Here is a 16,874-nt window from a genome sequence, read left to right as displayed (position 1 = left end):
ACAAATGGAAATAAAAGATGACCTCAAACTTGTCTTTCCAAAAGTGAAGGTCTGAACTGCATGAGTCACCCATAGAATACACACTTTCTCATATGACTTTTACAGTACAATAAAACCTTGGTTTGTGAGCATAATTCACTGAGGAAACATGCTTATAACCCAAAGCACTTGTATATCAAAGCGAATTTTCCCATAAGAAATAATGGAAACTCAGATGACTCATTCCACAATCCAAAATTCATATAAAAATGATACAGTAGTGTAATCTAATACAAAATAATAAAGAAAATACAAAATATAAAGAAAAATAAATTAACCTGCACTTACCTTTGAAAACCTTCATGACTGGTGTGAGGGAGACAAGAAAGAGGAGGGTTATTGTGTAGGACGACTTTCATGATCACCAATGGAATCACTGCAATCTATTGGTTCCATTGAATCATTTTCTTTTCGTGCAACTTTAACAAGGAACCTATCCAATGACACTTGCTTTGCCTCCTTTTGAGAATTTTGCAGAAAAGTGACATTGCATCATTGTTAAACAGATTCATAGCTCGCACTGCTATGGTCCTATTCAGGTGGTGCTTTTCTACAAAATTTTGCACTGTTTCCCACATTTTACACATCTCCCTAATCTCATTTGAAGTGAGGGATTCCTCTGGCTGTTTCTCCTCCTCCTCTGCAGACAAGATGCAGACATATACTTCTTATAAAATCTTATGATTTCGGCCACTCGCATACCTCGTTCATACTTCTCAATGATTTCCTTTTTAACTTCCACCATAATCATCTCCTTCTTCTTACCACCTTTCTTTTCAACCTTTTTTTTCTGCATGGGGACCATTGTATATGCTCGCACAGATGATAACTACAGCGCAGTATTAATAAATCTTGTCATATACTGTATTTAATGTAACTGGCAATAAGGCAGCAAAGGGTCTATGTCTGCAGGCAGCCTGACCTATAATGCAGCAAAGTATTACTAAGCTTACTTTTGTATGAAAAAGCAAAGTACTGTCTACAGATGCTTTGAAGTGACAAAAATACACTAGTGCCAGTTGTAGGCCCCTCCCAACATTCTGAAAAATCACTGATTTCTGCCAAATACCGTGGCCTGAGACAGAGCATCTGAGCATGGAAGATTATCATCCATAGTCCTGCAGTGAGAGAGAGAGAGAGAAGAACCATTGCTTCAGTTGTGATCATGTGACATTAGGCATCACATACTATTTGTATTGCAAGACATCACTTGATTATCAAGTTAAAATTTATCAGAAATGTTTGATCATGTTGAGGAACACTCGTGGAACAAGTTACTCACAATCCAAGGTTTTACTGTAGTTAATTATGCATTACATATATTTTGAATAGTTTGAATAATTACAAATATAATAAATACGGTATTTATGGAAAAGGATTTTGGAAAATGTAAAATTTAGGAGAATCAAAAGGAATAAAATTACTTATAAGTAATTCTGATGTAGAATCTCAGAATTTTAGAGAACTACTTATAAACAATGCTACAGATACCCTGAGTTTTCATTTTTATTCAATTTTAATATATTAAAAATTGTACCACTCCACACACAGATTTGAGTTATGCTTTTTGCATGGTATTTTATATCATGAGCAGTGTCTTGTATTGTGTATTTTTTAAAGTATGAGTTTCTAAAAAAAAATTAAAAAAAAAGTATGAGTTTCTATTAAATATATTATTGAATCTTATGGTTACCATATACGCCGTGTCCTTTCTCCTTTATTAGGGGTATTTAAGATTTTTTGTCTAATTTTTATTTTAAGTAATAATATGAATAATATTCGTCGAGAAATCTTTGTAAGGATATGTATTTGTTAAAACGTTGAAGTTGTGAGTACATTCTGAGTATCTGATATTGAACTACAAACATGCACCTACCCCACTCCCCCAACAATTTTGCAATAAATTTCACATTTCTTACATGGGAAAAAGAGGGACAGATCTCATGACTTGGGCTCGTTTGATTTTTAAGTGACTTATGATTACTGAGGAACATCGATAAGGCACATCATTTTTTGTGTTCCTGTTAATGGGCAATGCATTTAATTCATCTTGGCTCAGCTTACCTGCTATCATTTACATGGAAACTTGCCAAAGTCTGACTATTGGGACAATGGAAAATATTTTCTTATAATCCCTATTTATCCTTATCATAAATGCCTATACCTTATTTATTACAAACAGAAATGGAAATTCTTCTGTCATAAACCAGTTCACAATACTATTTCCACCTTCTTTCTCTCTATGAAGCTCTATTTCATTTACACATAAATGGAAATGGAAAATAATTGTCTTGTTTTTCATCTGTATTCTCAAAAAACGACTTTCTTCTATTTCCTACATGTGTTAACTATGAACCCAAGTTTTTAGACGTCACTTCCTAAACTTTATAAGTATAAATCTAACCAAAAAGTCTTTCAAGTGAAAAGATTCAGATAATACATCATGCCTTTATTGCATGATGACCCAGAATTGTTTATTTTCCACAACCTCTATCAAGTTATATATGAGATGATACATCAGTTTTATGCCTTTTACAATGTTTCATCAGTAATAGCCTTTGTTTATCAATATATCAATATTAGTCTAATTATACATGACTCAACATAACTTGGAAGTAAATGAATAACTTAGATTTCAAGAAAATAATATAAAGAAACTCTATCTAGGAAAAATTTATGTTTTGTTCTGTGGGCTGTTCTGGAGGAATAGAACTTCAAAGGGAATCTACACCCAGTCTCTGAAGAAGACAAGAGACTATCTTGAAACTGAAACAAAAAATCATCTTTTTAGGCATTTGAGAACCTGTTAGGTCTTTAAGTTTTGCTTCTTTGGGGAAAGCTTTGACAGATTACATTTATAACACATTACTGATGCTAGCATTTGACTCTGTACCTGATGTCCATTGGCCTCTTCTCCAAGGCAAGCTGCAGGCTTTGCTTCATCAAGGATAAGGCTAGGCAAGTTTGGAGGCTCCCTTATTTTATGTTCTGGTTGAGCGTCTTTCTCCTAAATAGTGAAAACAGACAGTTTCTCCAGAGTGGCCCAATTACACATGATGATTCTCCAATTAGGCTGCATATTATCTAGGATTGTAAAAAAAAATGTGCTTTTCTTTTCTCACTCTAGGGCAAAGCCTAACCTAAACCAACTCTTTTATATGTGTCTTGTCTTTTCTGATAGATTGCTTTGGATATCTAAGTAAGGCAATAAAATGGCCAAATATTGTTCTAGTGATTAGATTTTTATATCACATACACAGAAATAGAAAGCTGGATATTTCCATATTTCAGTTAAAAATCTCATATGAATCCAGTGATTGGCAGTGGTCAAAATGATTGATTGAGTTGATTTTTGCTTGACCGACTGACTTGACTACTTTTTGAAATTGAAATTAATACAATTAAAAGCAGATTCCATTGCCTCTGGCACATTGTGGTGGGGACCTGTGAACTTGAGCTCTATAAGGGGATGGAATAACATTAGCAGTTTATGAGAAAATGTGCCTGTTTGTTCAATACAATCGTAATGTCTTACTAGTAACATAGTCAATAGTCCTGGGGAGTCTATTAATTTACCAATCTACCAAATGTTTTTATATATGTTACTTCATTTCCAATAATCATCACCACCACCACCAACAACAAAAAGACATGTTCCTGTGTGGATAATTAAATAAAACACTAATCTAAAATAAAGAAGTACCTAACTAAAGAGTCGGTACGAGGAGATGAAATGACAAGCTAGTTCATAGTACTATAAGTATCAATGTAATTGGCTTTTAATTTTAAATGAGTTCATTATTTTGTTTAGTTTTCTAATTTGTTAAGATAAATTAAAACTATGGTAATTAACAATCTTGAAAAGTTGAATAAGTGCAGAATTATAGATACACAGGTAAAGTATGTATCTAGGGAAAATCATCAGCTTGAAGAGTAACAACCACAATCATACATGTGTCCCCTTGCCTGTTCCGCCCATGGTTTCTACCATGTAACACCAATATGTTAAGTTAAATTCATCAGATATGGAAAATGGGTAAATTCATTAGGTTTCATTCATTTTTTTGTTAAAAATAAGTATTTTTTAAAACTTTCATGACAGGGATAGAAAATTAACTCTGAATAGAAAACATAGGTGTTGAGCCTGAAAGGCAGAGTTAAAAAAAATATCTTCAGCCTCACTATCTTTCTTCTGCTTTCCTCTAATGTCCTCTTTGCCCATGACTAGCTCATATCTCTACAAAGGTTACCATTACAGTAGTGGGCAGCTCTGAGCTAGAACCAGGGTTAGCATAACTCCCAGTGCAGACACAAAACTAACAAAGAACCCCTGGCAAATTGGCCTAATTATGCACTTTTTCTCCTGGTTTAGCCACAGAGCCCTATACAATGTCTAGTACATCCTCCTGATGACATCTCCAGAGCACTCTGGAATAGATAAGCATACCACGTATGCCAGCCAAACTCATGTGAATACACAGAACTGTAACTCACAGAGTTCTAACTGACTCTTGATGATGCTTAGCTATGAACTCTCAAATCTGCAGAATGATTGAAAAGTGCTAAAATTAAATATTTTCATCAGGCTACATGTCTCCACTTCATTCACAGCAGCCCATGACCTGCACTTCAGATGCATCAGCAACTTCTGGGATGAAGGTGAGTAAGAGAAACCACAATGATCCGATGTGGACCAAGGTGAGCATGGTCACTAAATGACCTAGAAGAATAAATATTACACTTGAGAGAGCTCCCATTTACAGAGATAAAGAAAACAAGGAGACTGATGCTGAGGAATCTACCTGAGATACAAATGTCTCTTTGTAGTTTGAAAGACTCCACCTATACACTGCTATCCTATCTAACAGTATGCTATTTCTACTTTGTATGTTTGGTTATTATTTTAAATCAAGAATAGTATAATCCCTCTGACCAACCTCAGTGTATGGCAGCCTGAAGCCAAAATGTTTTATTCATGAATGCTGTCTTTTTTTAATAAACGATAAAAATGTGAAACAATAAAAGTGATATATACCTAATAATGAGTGAACCAATAAACCCACCAGGCAACTTTGCTCTGCAAGTGGAAAAATTGACTTTGTATAACAAATTGCAGAATTATGAAACCTGTTTGAAACCCCTTTTATATCACACCATTTACTTTAATTCTTACTAGTTTGACCATTATCATACATTATGAATTTTTCTTTGTACTTTTTGGGAGGGGAGTGGTGACTAAAGTGTACTCTTGAACTTTTAAGGCCTCCAAGCAAGTTGAAGGGAAGGCTCTGACCAGCTGGCAAAGGGAGTAGAGAGAGAGGCACCCAGCTGCTGAAGGCTCTTTTGACATGCTGATTGACAGAAACCTCCAGTTTTCCTCTGGAAGGATGTTCTTTCTCCAGGCAGGGTGGAAGAGAAGCAAACATTAGAAATAACCCAATGCTTGCCTCTGGTGGCTTCCAGAAGGTTTATCATCACACCTGCCAAAGGATATTCTCTAATTAAATAAATAAGTAGGGGTAATATCAAATCCCTGAGATTTTCAAGGAATTCTGAGAAACTATGTAGGTGTTAAGACCTTTATTAAAAAGTTAGCTTCCTTGCAAAGTTTTGCAAGGGGGAAAAAAAGAAACATTGAAAACCTACAGGGTCAACACACTTTGAGGAAGGGCTATTAGCAATGCAAATATGAAACTACCTAAAATTGCATTACTGAATTAGAATAAGAAATACAGCAGACATGTTGGCTCTCTATTACGAATTTTACATGTTTAGAGAGATGTCCATCCATCCACCTATTTTCAGTAGCATTCTTGGCTTGAGCCTTAGTTATGTATATCCTAGGTTTTAGGTTTTTGCCAGATGCATGCCATAGTGAGCAACTCTGGACTCACTCTCCCATATGGAGGAAAATCAAGGGCAAAATATTTGTAGGGGAAGGTAGGGAGCACACAGTTTATCAGTCCGTTTCTCAGATTCCCAGAATTATGGGATAAATGGGCTATCATAGGAGAGTAGGAATAATTACAAATGTATATTTCACTCAGTTCCCTCTGGGCATTGTCAGCATACAGTAGAGCAAAATCAGTGGCTATAGTCCTGAAGGGCTCAGTCTTCTTGCTAAGACCCTAGAGGAATGACACCCCCTCTGGTAGGTGTTCCTATATTGCAGTCACTTTGTGCATTAGCAGGGATGCATTGTAACACATAGAGTGGGAGAAGTAAAAAAATGGCAAGATGACAACAGGCCGGTTTTGTGAGGGCTTTCTGGAGCAAAGTCTTGGAGATTATATTGGAATCTCTACTTATTCCCATAATGTTGTGGCCTAAGAAAGCTGCTACATACTCATGGAGAATAGGGCCCTGGAAGGATGAAGTGACTTCTAAAACCATAACCTATCTACATAGAGATAGGTCTGAACTAGAATTCTGGTCTTCTGATTTGATCAAAATCTTTCAATATATTCATCATCCTCTAGTTTTTGTATAGATACGTTCAAATCTATTGACTCATCAGCCATTAAGTAATATTGAGCATCTACTTACATATTAGACACTGTTCTGAATCCTGGGTAATGAGTGTTGGCATCATATGATTTATATTCTGGTCTGGTTGACAGCGAAATAATACCACCACCTAATGATAACAATATGTTAGACGGTGAAAATTTCTACACAACAAAAAATAAAGCAAGATGAGAAGTTTGAGTATGCCAGAAGGATTATTTTTGATAAACTAAACAGAGAACCTTTGTTCAAGATGGGAAAATTCAGCAGAGACATGAAAACAGTGAGAGAACAAATCCTGCAATAATTTGGGGAGAAAGACTGGTAATAAGAGGGAAGAGCAAAGATAGTAGAGCAGGATGGAGCTTAATTTACCTGAGCATCAATCAGCAGGAAAGCTGGTGTAGCCTGAGCAGAGAGAGCATGGCAGAGGGAATGAGGACATGAAAGTAGGTGGACAGGGCCAGATCCTGTTGGGCCCTGTAGGCAATTATTCAGGGTTTGGATTTTATATTAAGTGTTATAGGAACCATGGCAACTTGAGGGTAGGGAATTGAAATGATTTGCTGTGCATTTTAAAAAGATTACTCTATATATTGAAAAACACAAAAAAAAAATAAAGGAAAAAAAGATTACTCTAGTGACTGTGTCGAGAACAGAGACTCGGGGGTGAAGAAGGGAAGTGAAGGGACCAGTTAGAAAGCTAATACAGTTGTTTAGTAGAGAGAGGACAATGGTGATTTACATTAGAAAAGTAGCTACGTAATTGGTGAGAAGGGAACAGATTCAGGACGTGTAATGGCAATAAGGAGACTACATTTTTTACTGCTTTATATGGGACGTGGTAGAGGGGGAAAGATTCATCTATGACAACTAGGTGAGCTGTAGTACCATTTATTGAGAGAAAGATAAGCATTTGGTGGATTTAAAGTATGTACGGTATGTAGGATTTATCTTAGATATGCTATGTTTCTGATGCTCACATCTAAGAAGATAACTTACCTAGGTACAAAAGGGCTGTTTTCACACATAAATGGTAATAGGTATCCCAATAATATTTTAGGTTACGGCTAGAATCACAAATTCAAATGTAGCCAACCTTACAACATAATATTTCCTAGCAAATACTCTAGTTATTTCAGTAAATTGAATCCTCTAGTTCTTAAGTAATGTAAGTAATGTTTTATTTCTTGTTTATGTATGTATGTATGTATTTAATGGAGCTTGAGGCAAGATAAATGGGGAAAAAATTCAATAATTTGCTGCCACTTCTGGACACAATTCCCAGTAGACTGTCATTATAAAAATATGGAGAACAGAAGACTGCTCATAGAACCATAGATACCAGTAAAAATTAAAGAAAAACATTTCATGGACTTTCAGTTTGCAGGTCTAGGTACACTGTGGCTGACTAGTCTTACCAAGTGATTACCCATGTTTGCTGTGACTTTGTTGGTATTTTCGTGATACTTAATCACCACCTCTTCTTTTAACACACACTTACAAACCTCTCCCAAAATGTGTGATGGCAGTGAGGATACTAAAATCAAAACCCAAAGAGCCCTGGTAATTACACACACTCTGTATATAATATCATTTATTGTACATGATATATTTAATTATAATTATTTGTTCATGAGTTCATGGATCTCATTAAAGAAGACAATTTGTGTTTTCACCCAGGTATCCCTAGAGTTCAGCATTGTGACTGGCATACAGCATGCACTCAATGTATATTTTTTGTGTATATGAATAAAGAGACTTGCCCATTACAAATGGAAACCAAATTTCAATGAAGGTATTAATTGAAAGGAATGTAACCTTATAATTCCACTCCAATTAAAGTATAAACTTATTTATTTATTTATTTATTTATAAAGTTTATTTATCTATTTTGAGAGAGAGAGCAAGAGCAGGGAAGGGGCAGAGAGAGATGGGGAGAGAGAATACTAAGCAGGCCCCGTGCTCTCAGCATGGAGCCCAATGTGGGGCTCAAACCCACAAAACTGCAAGATCATGACTTGAGGGGAAACCAAGAGTCGCATGCTTAACTGACTGAGCCACCCAGGTGCCCCCTAAACTTATTTTATATTTTAACATTTCTAAAATAAAAATGGAATACCTCCAGTAGCTATGATTGTGATACAGAGTTTGTTCACTGACATTAACAAGATTTGTGTATCAGCAAGACCTGATCTTAAAGGTTGGTAGAGGAAAAAATACTTTTAGTATCCATTGAGTGTACAATGTGAACCTGTAATTGGTAATATGAATTTAGATTGCATACATTTAATAAACACATGTTGAAAATATAACTGAGTACAGAAATAGTTTGGATAAGTTAATGGATTCAACCAATATCGTAGGTAAAGTTCAAAAAACTGTACCACGTGTCTGAGATTTGTCCTTAACAAATAATTTCAGAGAATAATTTCAGAGAAAATATAATACCAGACATTCCCAGATATATAATCCTTCTCCGATTGGACATTAGGTATGAACCACTGTGTCATTTCTCCTGATCTTATGTGGCACAGAAGAGCACTTAATTCCTGTCTTATCTCACCAAGAATCAGTACCTTTCCCGTGCCTCTTGCTTTCTGAAATATCCATCTCTTAGACCCCAGTTATCTCTTCCTCATCTAGCAGCATCTTTGAGTGAAAGAAGAGATATTTTCTGACTTCCAAAAGAAGAGGAGATTTTTATATCCTTTGTTATCTAATATTACAGTGCAGGATAGGTCTGGCTTTTCAGAGTGAGTTTGTAGGAAATATACTACAAATATAACCACATGGTACCCCAGTCTAGAAGGCACAGAGTTGCTCATCTTACTTTAAAACACTCATTTTCAAGCAGCTGGGGAGAGAAACACAAACACCTTCATTTTAATAACTGCCTTGCCAAGGCATTTAACTTTTCTAGAGAGACAGAGTCGAGGATGACATTCATTTTCATGAACTGCTGAAAATTTAAGCGTCTGAATCTACTCTTCAGTAAGTTTCATTCTTGCTTCTCACAGTCTTATCTATTCCACTATGGCCATGATAGGGATATCCTGAGGCAGACACAGAGCTGAACAACTTAAGGCAGTGACCTTGCCCCCAGACAGACATGGTTCAGCACCTTGTACCAGCAGCCGAAGTGATTTGCATGTATTTTCCTCTGGATGTAGTGGGCAGCTGGCCAAATCTTATGCATATTAATCTATTAATCTTGCATGGCACACTTATCTTCTCATGTGCAACAAATAGACTTAAAAAATTTTGGTGCATCAAGCAAAAAATCATCCTACTATATTCTTTAAGGACTGATGCAAAGTACCAAGTGATACATTTGATTTTGAAGTTGTCTGGGGCGGGCAGGTGTTGGGGGGCTTGCCCTGTTAGAAGGAGGAGGATATAATGCCATTCTGTTGCAGCAAAACAAAATGCTTTATGGTTCTCAAAGTTCCCAGGGGGATCACCATTAAACCCTGGAAATTATATTTTATCTATATCACAAGAGGGGAGTAAGGGCAGGATGGTGTTTAATGCTTTCCCTTTCAGGAAAGTTTGTAGCATTTCAAAGCCTTTGGTGTCTCCAGCTTAAACTAAATCAGTACAGCCATAAAAGTGTACCTCCTCCCCCACAAACCTTCACACTGCCTATTTTAAAACCTACTGCAGTGTGTAACATGGAGAATTTAAGACATTTTATGTGTTTGGACAATGAGCTTGAATGCAGAGCTTTGTAAGACTAGAAAGGTACATGAATTAATAACCTTATAGTTTTATCGACTAGGTAAAGAAGGTGGAGGTATGGACCATGGCAAGAAAATTCATGACTGAACTTTAAATCACTGATTAAGGGCTGTCGCTCTCATGTGAAAGCAAAGCACAGACATAACCTATGGAGAAAAGAATATGTTGGTGTTATTTGTGGATTGACCTCAGCAAAAAATTCCTAAAATACTGTTATCTTAAACAGATAACACAGTTCCCCCTGAGTTACTTCACACCAGTGACACAAGAGATAAGTTTGAAGGAATAGTGAAATGTGGTCTTTCCTTTTAATTAGGAAATATTTCCAACATCTCTGAAAAAAAGGGTTCTGTCTGAGAGAAGCTAAGCTGCTTTCTGTTTTCCCTCCTGACAACCTGCCTTGCTGTCCCATTTAGGTGTGTCTACCCTTCTCTTACCCTGCCCTGCTATGCAACACACTCCGTGATCAAATACTATGTCTGAGTTCTCACCTTATCTTCTCATACACTCCTTACATTGGTTCCCCTCCATGGAAATCCCGTCTTCCTTAAATTCAACTCACCCTTCACTTCTCTCTGAGGTTTTCTTAATCATAATCAAAGGTGCACATATCCAATATCCACTGACTACATTCTATATGTAAGCCACAAGTGTTTATGGTATAACAATAATATAGCTCTTGTAAAACAAAACTTCAAATATATTATGTATATATATTATACATATATACATTATACATAATATAGGATACATATACATACAGAAAGAAAGAGACAGCCAGAAAGACAATTCTTCCTTTGTATTCTTCATAGCACCAAGTCTAAGAAAGACCATGCTATTATACAAGTAATGCCCCTGTTTCCAAGCCAGGGGCTCCTCATAATTAAGGATTAAAGGCATTGGTATATTTAGATGACCCAAAAAATGAAACAAAAATCTAGCAAATTCAAGCACACATACACACGCACATACACACACCCACGCACACACACACCAAACATATTTTTCTGTGATACATTATTATTTGAAAATTGAAATAGGAAGAGTATTTAAGGTTAAATTATATTGAAATTATGTTGTTAATGTATTGTTTCAAACATTAGAAGGCTATAGTATTATATGTACTGGTCATCACCACTAAATCACAATGGCAAGAAGTTACTGGGAGGAGGGAAACATTGTGAGTATGGGTGTGAGCCTTTCTTTGTATGTAGCTCAGCTGATGCCACAAAATGATAGAAAAGGTATACATGCTGACATTTATAAATCGGTTAGTTTTTCTATCACCATTGTATCAAATAACACAATAGTGCTTCTCGTGTTGCAACATCCATACCAAAGGAAGCATGTAGCTAATAAATATGCTTATCTTCCTCTTTACCCTGCACTGGATGGTGTGCATATGTGTGTGTGTGTGTGTGTGTGTGTGTGTGTGTGTGTGCATGTGTATATGCGTGTGTTCGTGGTGGGGAGTGAATTTTTATTTCTAAAATCTTTATTTAAACAAACTTGAATTTACCCAAAAACAAACAAAGCAAAACCTCATTGTGCAGCATCTTAGACTGCTAATCTTTTTGGCAAGAAAAGAAAACATGTAGAATTGGAATAATCTTGGGGGGAAGTATGGAGCTTGAAAATTATCAAGCTGGTCTGTGACTCAAAGCAGAGAAAGACAACATAAGCAGCGCTTCTGTCAGATGATATCTTCCACTTCATGGAACATGTTATTTAGTTCAATTTTTTGAAGCAAATTAGGGAGAAATTGTCAAATATGCCATTTGCCTTCATTTTGTAACAGTATAAAACCACTGTGAGATCAGATGGTTTCTATTCACATGCTTTAGTCACCACCACAAATATCCTAAGAGAAAAATATCCGTTTCCTTTTGAAAAAGATGCTTTACTGGAAGGGTATATTGGAAGTGGAATTCTACTGGAACAGTATTAGAAAAGTGTTTCTTTTTATTAATTTCTCTGCAGGCAGGAAATCCAGACACCTGTCAACACTGAAGAACATTTGGGCATTTCTGTTCAGACGACCCTAATGGCGTTCTTTGACATCGACCTAGCCTCATTTTGCAAACTGAGATATGAGGACTCTTTCTTACCTTAGTTTTGTAAATCCTGAATTTACCAAATCAGTTCATCAAAATGTGCTGTCATCAAAGGTAAGGTTGGCATGAATTGTCTAAGGTGACATGTCAATTTGTATGTCAAAGATAATATAAAAATTTCAACTTTTTTATTTTGGCAAATTTAAAAGTAATTTAAATTCACTTTTAGTGTAATTGCATCTGAAATTTTATTTTATTTGCATAATTTTGTCATATGCCTTTCTTCAAAAACTTTCCATTTTTTTTTACAAAAACAAGAGTGAGAGAGAATATATGTACAAAACCAAAAGTAAAAAAGATAACATTTATAACATAAAATAAGTTTGAGTGCATACTCACTCATATCATGTCATAAGTTCATATCATATCATAAATGCAGGCTCCAGGCTCAGAGCTGTCAGCACAGAGCCCGACGTGGGGTTCAAACTCACAAACCATGAGATCATGACCTGAGCCGAAGTCGGTTGTTCAACTGACTGAGCCACCCAGGCACCCCTGTATCATTATTTTTTAAATTTTTTTTAATTTATGTATTTTTGAGAGAGAGAGATAGCATGAACAGGGGGGCGGGAAGACAGAGAGAGGGATGGACAGAGGATCTGAAACAGGCTCTGTGCTGACAACAGACAGCCCAATGCGGGGCTTGAACTCACAAACCTTGAGATCATGATCTGAGCTGAAATCAGACACTTAACCAACTGAGCCACCCAGGTGACCCCCACCCTCCATTTGGTATTCTTAAAGACAAACTAAGTCAGGCACAGAATTAATTAAGGATGAAAAGAATTTCTAATCACTCTTCAGGTACATTTGGCAATGTTTGGTTGACTGAAAGAGGACAAGCAAGCAGTATGAGGATATGTCAAAAGAGGAAGGATGTTTAACTTCAGGGTTAAGTTTTCCGTGGCCAATCTGTTCCTACGACAAGTAGGGGTGACTTGAGTGTTTTGATGTGGCCAAACTGTCATAATGACCCTTATGGAAATGGCTGCCATGGCAGGTAGTGTCTTAAAAGAAACTTAAAAAGACCCTTTTGGTCTTTTTCTATATAAGAATCAAGAAACTGACCTAGACTCAGGCTATAATGTCATCATCATTAGATCATCATCACTAAATCTGTTAGGTGTTATCACTGGTAGTCTCCTTGAAGATTTTATCCTTATAGGCTACTTTGTTGTCTGGTCAAGTAGTAGATGATCATCTATTATACAGCCCATTAAGACTGCCCTATGGCATTTAACACGCTGAAAATACAAACTTGATGACTTATACAGGCTCTTCCAGTGAGGTTTAAGAGCAGCCTTCCTTTGACGTCTTTTCCAGTACACAAAATCTCCTGTTCGAAGATCATGAAAAGGCTATTCAGGAAGATGTTGTGGGAGGGTAGCTTTGACCTTTCAGTGACAATACTGGTATAATGCATGATTCTTTTGCATTATTTTGCCATGTCTGCATGTAAAAAAGTACAATCTAGGATAAGAGGTGAAATACCCACATGCATCTGTCTTCTAGTCGCAGATTCAAAGGGAGGTAACTCACATGCCTCCAAAGGGGTGGGCTGGGTGGCCACAACAGCTAGGGGCCATGCTTTTGTCCAGAGTAGTTCAAGAGTTTCTGAGTTTTGCTGGTCTTAACTCAAGAATGTCACTGGTTCTTATTAGTCTTTCTAGAATATTGTGGGTAGTAAGGGTTTTGAGTGTAGGTTTTGAGTAACAAATAAAACTACAAATTTATTATATAGTAGTTCCTCAATAATATGTGCCTCCATTAGTTAAATAATAGTTTGTATGTCCCAAGTTGGAATTACAAAAGGAAGCAGCAATTTAGTGTTGGTGAGGGCTATAGCTTTTCAGCAAGGAAATGCTTCAACTTGGCCACAGCTTGGCATTTGAGGTGCTCACTAATATGTGGATTATGATAAAAGTCAGGTAAGCCAAAGTCATAGACCCTGTGGAGGAGTTTAAGTTTTCCACTGACTAGTTATCTGTCTTTCTGAGGCTTAGGAAAATCCCCAAAAATGGTTCTTAACTATTTCTAGGACCAAAGTTTAAATTCAATTGTGAGGACATTCTAGGCTCATGACCTGAGTGGATCCATCCATGCCAAGGGAATTGGCAGATGGAAGTGGTAGGAAGTGGTAGGAAGTGGTAGGAAGTGGTAGGAAGCTTGTGAGAGAAATTCTCAGGAAACAGAAAGGGAAAATATAGTCCTGAGGGGTTAAGAACAAGCACAGGGTACAAGGAAGTTTGAGGTATACAAAGGCGTGTGGTTTTAATGGGGAAAGCTATCCCTTATTTAATATCATCAAAATCTTTTCTAACATCAGCCAACGAATATTATAGGGAAGCTAATTTGGAGTTGGGATTTTACTTAGAAGCTTCAATATACCAATTAATAATTAGGCCACTGGGCCACCTAAGCAACTTGATTCCCCTTCTCCTAGGACATCTCTCAAATGAATAATATTTGCTCAGTCAAATGCTCCCCAAAGTGGCATTGAAGATCCACTTCACTGGCATTCTCTAAATGGCACAGGTGAAATTGTGCCATTTAGAGAAATAGGCACAAGAGTTAGCATTGCAATATTGCATATAGAAAGCAGGAGTTTTCTCAGAGGTGGAGGAGGTTTACATTAAGAAGAGCCCATGACAGCTGTTCATAGTCAGTGGGAAGTAGTTGCTTGGTGTGTTTTTCCTCTCAAGCCCCTGAACTAAAAGTTAGTTGCCTCTAAACACAGATTTGGCAATTTATATCTCACCATACCCCCCACCAGGGGAAAATCAAAGAGAACACTCTCTGTGGATTGACACTAAGCTCCTGGGATGAATGGTCAGAATGGAAGGAGAATCTCATCCAGTTTTATCAGTATTCAACAGCAAAGTGGTGTTTGTATGTTTGTTTGTTTTTTCCCTCAGAGGACACAGATGTGGAGAAAAATCACAAAACCCTCAGCCTGGGAGTTGGTTGGAACAACAGACTCAGACCTTGAGACTCTCTCCTCCTTATGACTGTACAACATTTAAAGATATAGCAAACATGGGGCGCCTGGGTGGCGCAGTCGGTTAAGCGTCCGACTTCAGCCAGGTCACGATCTCGCGGTCTGTGAGTTCGAGCCCCGCGTCAGGCTCTGGGCTGATGGCTCGGAGCCTGGAGCCTGTTTCCGATTCTGTGTCTCCCTCTCTCTCTGCCCCTCCCCCGTTCATGCTCTGTCTCTCTCTGTCCCAAAAATAAATAAAAAACGTTGAAAAAAAAAATTTATAAAGATATAGCAAACAGAGGCAAGTTACCAAGGATGTAAATCAAAACAGGAAACTTCCAACAAAAGCAAATACCCAGGAAGGAACAAAGAAATAAAACAGCAGAGGAACTCTTATTCAAAGAGAGTGGACCCAGTGAAGAAGACTTACTGTTTTGGGTGACAAGCAGCAGTTGCAGTTTAAGGGACCTGGGTGGGTACTGCTCCTGCTCAAGAGCCCCCAAGTCTGCAGCACAGGTAGATCTGGCAGGATCTAAGTGTGGCACTGAGACAACTGTCAAAGACAAAAGTAAGAGAGCAACAAAATTAACAAAGGCTATATACTTATAAACTTACTGCCAGAGTACCTGTCTCCATCATTTTCATTTCAGCAGGGATTCCAAAGTGTTAGAAGGGACCGTAAGTTTTTCAAGGCCAAAAAGAAGAAATACTGAGATGATCTCTGATTGGCAAGTGCTCTTGGCAGTTGGATTTTTAGAAGTGGGCAGATTTTTTGATTAGTGCTCTGGAATACCTAGTTGCCAGGTTGCCATGGTTGGCTGCAAGAGGGCAAGTAAACAGTTTGGGAACATCTCAAAAGAGGAAACATGGTTCAGTGTTAGGGCAGAGGGTTTTCTGTAGCCAATCATTTCTCGGAACTAGTAGGGGTTGATGGGATGCTTTTTAGCACTGTCATAATTGTCTTTATGGAGTGGGAGGTGGTTGTGATGCCTTGTAGTTTCTCCATATCCTATTACTGTAATATATATAGTTACAGAGGAGAAGTACACATTCATAATCTCAACTCCTTCACTGAGGATAATTAGAAAATACATATTTCCCCTTCTTTTGGCCATGTTCTTTTTATCTGATGAACTTTTACATCCTCTCTAAATTAAAGTTGTCCTTTGGATTAGATTTTATATGAAAAGAAAATGCTGATCTGATTTTTAAGACATCTGATAGATCTTGCCCATATCTAGGAGTTTGTACAGACTTTTCAAAGAGCAATATTACAGAGTTCTAAGAAATTCAATGGCCACAGCTACTTGCCTGGATGCCTTCCAGCCCACTTCCAATTAAAACCAACCCAATCATAAATAAGAGACTAAGCTTTGCTAATGTGCTCACTAAATACTCCATCTTAAAATGATGTACTCTGGGGGCTATATTTCTTGGACAGCATATGCCTTTCCTGAATGATGAAGCTCCCAAGTATAATGTCACAAAATGATTTA

The 16,874-nt window shown here is 37.1% G+C and overlaps 1 long non-coding RNA gene across 2 annotated transcripts; it reads right to left on the bottom strand.

Moving 5' to 3' along the window:
- Positions 1 to 267: 267 nt before the first annotated feature.
- LOC131489780 (uncharacterized) lies at positions 268 to 16,383 on the bottom strand. Of its 2 annotated transcripts, none has more exons than XR_009250737.1 (4): positions 15,809 to 16,383; positions 6,586 to 6,676; positions 2,933 to 3,123; positions 268 to 1,157 (listed from the first exon to the last, which is right to left on the bottom strand). It is a non-coding gene; the product is annotated as an uncharacterized LOC131489780 (long non-coding RNA). The 2 variants fall into 2 exon arrangements; XR_009250736.1 differs by having other exon boundaries at positions 2,933 to 3,046.
- Between the last annotated feature and the right edge of the window lie 491 nt (positions 16,384 to 16,874).

This window comes from Neofelis nebulosa, chromosome 11, assembly GCF_028018385.1.
Source record: "Neofelis nebulosa isolate mNeoNeb1 chromosome 11, mNeoNeb1.pri, whole genome shotgun sequence".
NCBI lineage: Eukaryota > Metazoa > Chordata > Mammalia > Carnivora > Felidae > Neofelis > Neofelis nebulosa.
The sequence above is the reverse complement of the archived record's forward strand: the minus strand, read 5'-3'. Positions and strand labels throughout refer to the sequence as shown.